This window comes from Magnolia sinica, chromosome 8 (genome assembly GCF_029962835.1).
Source record: "Magnolia sinica isolate HGM2019 chromosome 8, MsV1, whole genome shotgun sequence".
Lineage (NCBI taxonomy): Eukaryota > Viridiplantae > Streptophyta > Magnoliopsida > Magnoliales > Magnoliaceae > Magnolia > Magnolia sinica.
Window position 1 is genome coordinate 16,196,421 of NC_080580.1, and position 7,166 is coordinate 16,203,586.

Sequence of the window (7,166 nt, forward strand, 5' to 3'; positions counted from 1 at the left end):
GGTATGAGAACATGACGATCTTGCCTGTTGATACCACTATCCGTTGACATGTTGTGGACCACCATTCAAACCCTGGGGTTGGCTAAGGAAACGAGGAAAGCTAAGGTGGTCTCTGATGTTTTATTTAAACCAACATGATTTAAATGATTTTTAAACTCGCAAGTATACGAATCAGATGTAGATACGGTACGTATTACGAGATCGTTCTCACGAGGACTGGTCGTCACAATTCAAATCTATGATTCTCCTTAACTAATCCAACAAATAATGGAATGAATTACTAAGCACAATTTTATGAAAAACAATTAATTAAGAACAGGGAAGAAAATTCAATCAGAGAGAGGGCACTAGGACTTTCGAATCCACCCCTAATTATCCTAACCCTTGTTTTGTCTGTTGATTCACCTTGATCTAGATTGATACCACTTAAATAGAGAAAGCACAATCTGTGTCCTTAATCGGGCATACAAACTGTCTAATTCCTTTAAGCAATGCCATGAATGACATATCCCATATCCTTGGTCGGGTCCATGGAATGTACATTCATTAAAGCACCCTGTTTCTTCCTCTATAGGAAACTTGTTCTTGATCAGACACAAGTACCTATAATAAGCATCCAAACAACATCCATATATATACTTTAATCAAGTTCATAGATGGAGAAGTATAGAATTTAAACCCATAAAGCCCACTTAGAGAAAGAGACAAATTAATTAATATTCAAAGTAAATCAACCAATACAAGAGCTAATCAAATTAGGGGCTTCATCTCAGCCCTAGCTGAGAGATTAGTGACCCATAAAATTCATAAAAAATATTAAATAAAATTCATAAAAGAAACGTCAAACCAAACAATCTCTTTCTCTCTTCTTTCTTCTCTTTCTTCTCTTTCTTCTCTCCCTTGCTCCAGATCTGGAATCCCCTGGTTCTGAATGACTTTCCCACGTCCAAAACTCCCCTTCTATAGCTGCTGGATGGCTGGGGTCGGTGGCAGAGTCGTAGAAGGACTCGAAGTGCAATTTTTCACAGCCATGATCGGTGGGCCCCACAGAGGCATTTTCTGGAAAATCTACCCCGTCCATTGGATTCAGGACGAAATTTCAGTCAAGAATAGGTGGTTTTGAAGGTCCATTAGTGCGGCCCAGAGAAGAAAATACAAAAAGATCAGTTTTGAACGTCGCCGGGTAGCCCTTTTGTGACCTCTGTAGCTCACACGTGTGCATGCATGGACACAAGATGAAAACATGGTTTTGTAGTTGTCGAAGCACTCTACAAGATGGACGGCTCGGATCGGCCGTACGGGTGACGTACGGGGCCCACAATCCTTCGCAAAAACGGCCAGCGGTCGTCCGTTACGCGGACGCGAAACCACTTCCGTGGCAATGGTGGGACCCATTTTGATAATTATTTCAATAATCCACTCCATCCATTGCATGGAGGATGAAAAAACGGCTAGGAATGCCCAATTTCGAGTTAAAGTTGTGGTGGCCCACGGAGTTTTGAACTCACCGTCCGTTTTACGTTTTTTCAGCGGTCAACGTTCGTACACATGCATGGAACCAAACGGACATCTAGGCGATGATAATATCGGCCCCAGGAAGCGGATGGACGGTTTGGATTGTCCATTTGGACACTAGGTGGGCCCCACAACCGACGACCGCGGTTCGGTTCGCGGAGCGCTGGAAACGGAAATTTTCCGTTTTTAAGAAAGAGTTCGGGTCAGCGTTGCTGACTCGACGCAGGTCGTTCGGTATACGGGCGGTGCACATGTGCACTATGTACACATGCTATACATATGGGGTCCACTGTGATGGTTTCGAGAAATCCAATCCATCCATCCTGTTTCTCAACTTATTTAAACCGTCAATACAAAGGTTGAGGCAGTTCCAAATATCAGGTGGGCCCCAATTTAGAGATTAATAGGCTGATCTGTCCGTTGGACCACTTCCCGAGATCTTCTATGGCTGAAATTTAATATGTACGGTTAATTTACGGCCCTCATCCCATGTATGAAGTTTCGAACTGATTGGATAGCGGGAACCATGTGATCTTGCATTCTGGACCCTTTTCGGGCCCCTTTGGCTTGCTTTCCTCAGATCTCAGGCGTGTAAAATCTTCATTATTGGTTCTCTGGAGTCTATCCCGTGCTCTGGAGACTTTGGATCATGAAATCCATGTCTTTAACATCAATTTTCAATTAACGCTCCTGACTTCATCCTGTAACAAAAATACAATTAAAATACTCCATTAAGCATTATCATATACATAAAATCTGGTAATTACTGGGGTCTGATATGCAATATTTGACCCTGATCACAACCCCCAACCAGCATTTTGCTAGTCCCGAGCAAAGTATGCGAAAAATAATTTTAGAAATAAAAGATGATTCCTGTAACTCAAGTAACTTGTGAACAATAGATGAGATGTGAAAATTCTAAGATTCATGAATGGTAAGTAGAATTTTCTCCTGAAATCAAGCTCACAGTAAACTTCATAATCAAGTTCAACATATTAATCCATTAATTAGAACATTTCTGAACATCGAGCTCCATGAATGTAAAGTGTAATCTCGACTTACAAACATTAAGAGATCCAATTGTCAATCTCATGATATCATTGGTAATTCGTGACAACCAAGCTTGAAACCAACACTTATCTCACAGATTAATTTTTAATTTTACCAACCTTTGATTTTCTTTATGAGCAGTAACGCAAATGAGGGGAATCAAATTCTTACCTATAGGGAGCAAACCTATGGCGAAAACTCGTCGCCTCATTTTTTATAAGTCAACTATGGAGAATCAAATCTATACCTATAGGGAGCAAACCTATGGCGAAGATTATGTGACTTAGCCTTTTAATTCTTCTTTTTACCAAGTTAATCATTCAGTTATCGAACCAAAACTTAATGTGCAAGCGAGATGTGATATGTAAAATCATGACTCAATCAATGTTCACAACGTCTAATCATGGATTAACAATTCAAAATTGACTGTGAAATCAAGCAGATGGCCGAATCTAAGAGTCATTAGTTACCAACATCAGGTATCTTATAATGTTAAAATCACAACTATCCTTCAAAGTCACTTTGAATTCAATAGAAATTTAGAAAAAATTTTAAAATTTTCACAAATTTTCCTCAGGACTAAGAAAATACTGATTAGGTACCCTAATCTCCCACCCCCAACCGAAAATCTACATTGTCCTCAATGTATTAGAAATAAACAAGTAATGCACATGAGACAACGAGAATAAAAGAGGAGTGATGAAAAGACAATACCTGGATGGAGAATCAAGAAGCTTTCTCAAAATTTGTGAAAAATTTCAACGTAAAAGCGAGTTAGCACAAGAGAGAAATCAACATAAGCAAAAATAACAAAAAGAAAAACAAAAGAAGATCCTACCTATACCACTTTCGCAGGTGCTCTCGATTGCATTTAGCGCATGCAATAAGCCTTTAAACCCCTAGGTTACCCCTAGTGGACGAGTTGTAGTCTCGTGAGGGTTTGCAGTAATGTTACCCACAAACATTGAAGTAACTAACTAAGAAAATTGAAAATGAATGAAATAAAAAGCAATACAATAAAGCAAAAGGCTGGGTTGCCTCCCATGAGCGCTAAGTTTAACGTCTTCAGCCAGACAAGAACGGACCATGAATGAAATAATCTTTATAACCAGGGTCCGCCAAAGAAATTACCTCAACACTTTCATTAACCGATCCCAGACAAGTGATGTGAGTTCCCATGAACTGTGCTATCTGAAGTAAGGCAACTGACACTGTCGTCAAATAATTTAAGGACTTCTACTCGAACGACTTCTTCTATGTTAGGATCATGCTTCCTTTGCATGTTATGCGATATTACCACAGCATGATCCATACATATCGTGGGGCATACTCCCTGTATTTCCACTATCTTCCGTTCAATTGCTGCCTTATATGCTCTAAGAACATTAAGCAGCCTGCTCGCCTTTGTCTTCTCAGAGTCGGAAGCTATGCTGTCAAGAAGAGTCTCAGAGGGATGGAGAGGTTCCACTTTCGCTCTCCATTTTTCAGTCTCCAATATAGGAGTAGAGTCGAGCAATGCATTGACTTCATGGATGGGACTATCAATGTCAAAATCCATGCCCGATTGTGCTAAGCAGGTTTCAAGAGGATCTTCAAAAGATGTACGGAAGGAGTCCTGCACAAGGCTCTCGATCATGTCCACTTCAAATATGTCATCCAAATCTGAGGGTTGTTGTCCTGCATTAAAAACATTGAGTTTAATATTCATGTTACCAAAGGACAATTTCATAACTCCATTCCTGCAATTGATAATAGCATTAGATGTGGCCAAAAATGGACGACCCAAAATGACTGGGATCTGACTATGAAGATTCTGGACAGGCTGAGTATCTATAACTATGAAATCCACTGGAAAATAAAATTTATCAACCTGGATTAACACATCTTCAATAACACCCCGGGGCACCTTGACAGATCTATCAGCTAGTTGTAATGTTACCTTAGTCGGTTTCAACTCACCAAGTCCTAGCTGCTCATAAACCGAATATGGTAATAAATTGACACTCGCCCCTAAATCAAGTAATGCCTTCCCGATCTTATGATCTCCTATGCCGCAAGAAATGGTGGGAGCTCCTGGATCCCTAAATTTAGCAGGGGTGTTATGTTGAATCATGGAGCTGAGCTGCTCTGCAAGGAAGACTTTCTTATGAACATTCTGCTTACGCTTTTGAGTGCATAAATCTTTAAGAAACTTAGCGTAAGCAGGGACTTGCTTGATAGCGTCAAGCAGCGGGATGTTGACTTGCACTTTTTGAAACACATCCAAGATTTCATCAAAGTTATTTCTTTTCTTTATTGGTGCCAGACGTTGAGGAAAGGGTGCTTTGGGCACATAAGGTGGCACGTTAGTGGCTCTTGGAGAGTCAGAGAGCTTTTGGACTTTGGATGCATTGGTATGACTCGCTGCTTCATCTTGATCTTCTGTTTTAGAATTTGAGTCATCCCCAGGCATCTCTATTCTGTTATCAATCTGCTTGCTTGTCCTAAGGGTAGTGATCGATTTGGCCTGTTCATGATATTGCCCTTGGTTGGAATTAGAGCCAATCTCATACTGTCCCTTTGGATTAGCCTCAGGTTGGCTAGGGAACTTGCCCTTCTCTCTCTCACTCAATGTGGCAGCTAGTTGACCCATTTGTACTTCCAGCTTGGCAATGGATTGTGCATTTGCATGTAAGCTTTGCTGGTTGGCCAGTAAGGTTTGTTGGGTGTCTTTTTGGAATTGGAGAGAACTCTGCATGAAAAGATGGAGTGTATCCTCAAGAGATGGTTTCCTTGATTGTGTAGGCAGTTGTTGATATTGTGGAAACTGTTGAGGTTGTTGACTGCCAACTTGGAGGTGCGGTTGCATGAGAGGATTTCCAGATGGTCCTCCTTGTTGTGGTCCTTTTGCCCAAGAGAAATTTGGATGTCTAGCCCACCCTGGGTTGTATGTGTTCGAGTAAGGATCATTCCCAGATTTTTGAAAAGTGTTCATAGCATGAACTTGTTCAGAGAGAAGTTCTGGGAATGCTGCACCAGATGGACAAGACTGCATAGGATGGGCAGGACTAGAACATGTGGCATATGCCTCGACTTGAGCTGTTTGTGGTGGTCCACTATTTAATACCAGAGCATCAACTTTCTTTGTCAGGTTATCAAGCTTGGCGCTCAGCTCTGGTATGACTCCTATCTCATATATACCACCTCTCTTTTGTGGTTGGGGACTTTTGTCACCTCTATTTGAATAATCCCATTGCTGGGAATTTTCGCACAAGGTTTCAAAGAAGTTCCATGCTTCGACATCACTTTTGGTCATGAATGACCCTCCACTGGTGGCATCAACCATGCGACGGTTCTGTGGTGTCAGACCGTCATAGAAGTACTGAACTTGTTGCCACTTCTCAAAACCATGGTGAGGACATTTAAGAAGCAAGTCCTTCCATCTTTCCCAACATTCATGAAAGTGCTCGCCCTCTTTTTGTGTGAAGTTAGTAATTTCTCTACGGAGGGCATTGGTTTTGTGAACGGGGAAGAACTTGTTTAAGAACTTCTTAGACAGTTGGTCCCATGTAGTGATAGATCCAACTTCTAGAGAATTCAACCATGCTTTCGCCTTATCCTTCAAAGAAAAAGGAAACAGGCGTAGGCGGATCGAATCGTCTGAGAAGTTTTGGAACTTAAAGGTGGAGCAAATGTTTAAGAATTCTTTCACATGATGATATGGGTCCTCCTTATCCAATCCATAAAAGGATGGCAACAATTGTATGACTCCAGGTTTAAGTTCAAAGTGTGCTGCCGTAGTGGTTGGCAACACTATGCATGAAGGCGCATTAAATTGGACAGAGCTGAATAATCTTTGAGAGCTTTAACTTCAGTCTCATTCGCCATTTCAACAGGATTATTTCTCAATCTTTCACGAATTGTTCTTTCAATCTCGGGATCAAACGGTGCTAGTTCTATATTCCAGAGATCTACGTCCTAGCATAAACTATGTTATTGCAATGTAAGAAAGAAAACTAAACTAAGAAGCAACCTAAAAGAAATAAAACTAGACCTAGAAACTAAGAGATTCTAAAACAAGTTAAAACTATGTAAATAAGAATGGGAAGAAAGAACCCGGAAAAGGAGATGATTGATGTATGAAGAATAGGGAGCTCCTCCTTTTGAAGACAATGTTATTTAGCAGCTTCCTTCCTCAATTCCTGTAAACAAAAAGAAAATAAAAATAAATTAAATTCCTAAAATAATGCTAGAAAAAAAATCCTAAGCAACGGTTAATTTCTAAAAAAGAAAGTTTGTAATTTTAGAAATAAAAAAAAAAAACTAAGTTAGTTTCTAAAAAGGGAAAAATTTCTAAAACTAGAAAATAGAAAGTTACTTGAAAGAAGAATCAGAATCTAGAATTAGAAAATAGGAAATTTCTTAAAAATAAAATAAAATAGCCTAGAAATAGAAACTTCTAAAAAATAAAACCTTAATTCTAAAAATAGAAATTAGAAAAAAAAATAGAAAATTTGGAAAGAGATTACCAAATTAGTAGTTTATGTCAGGTCCCTACAAAACAGGCAATAGGTTAGTTTCTAAAAAAAAATTTAACCGAAAGTTAGTAAAAAACCTAAGAC

The 7,166-nt window shown here is 39.7% G+C and overlaps 1 non-coding gene across 1 annotated transcript; it reads left to right on the forward strand.

Annotated features, from left to right (window-relative positions):
- The first annotated feature begins 5,948 nt into the window (after positions 1-5,948).
- On the forward strand, positions 5,949-6,055 carry LOC131254418 (small nucleolar RNA R71). Its single transcript, XR_009175533.1, has one exon. It is a non-coding gene; the product is annotated as a small nucleolar RNA R71 (small nucleolar RNA).
- Positions 6,056-7,166: the final 1,111 nt, after the last annotated feature.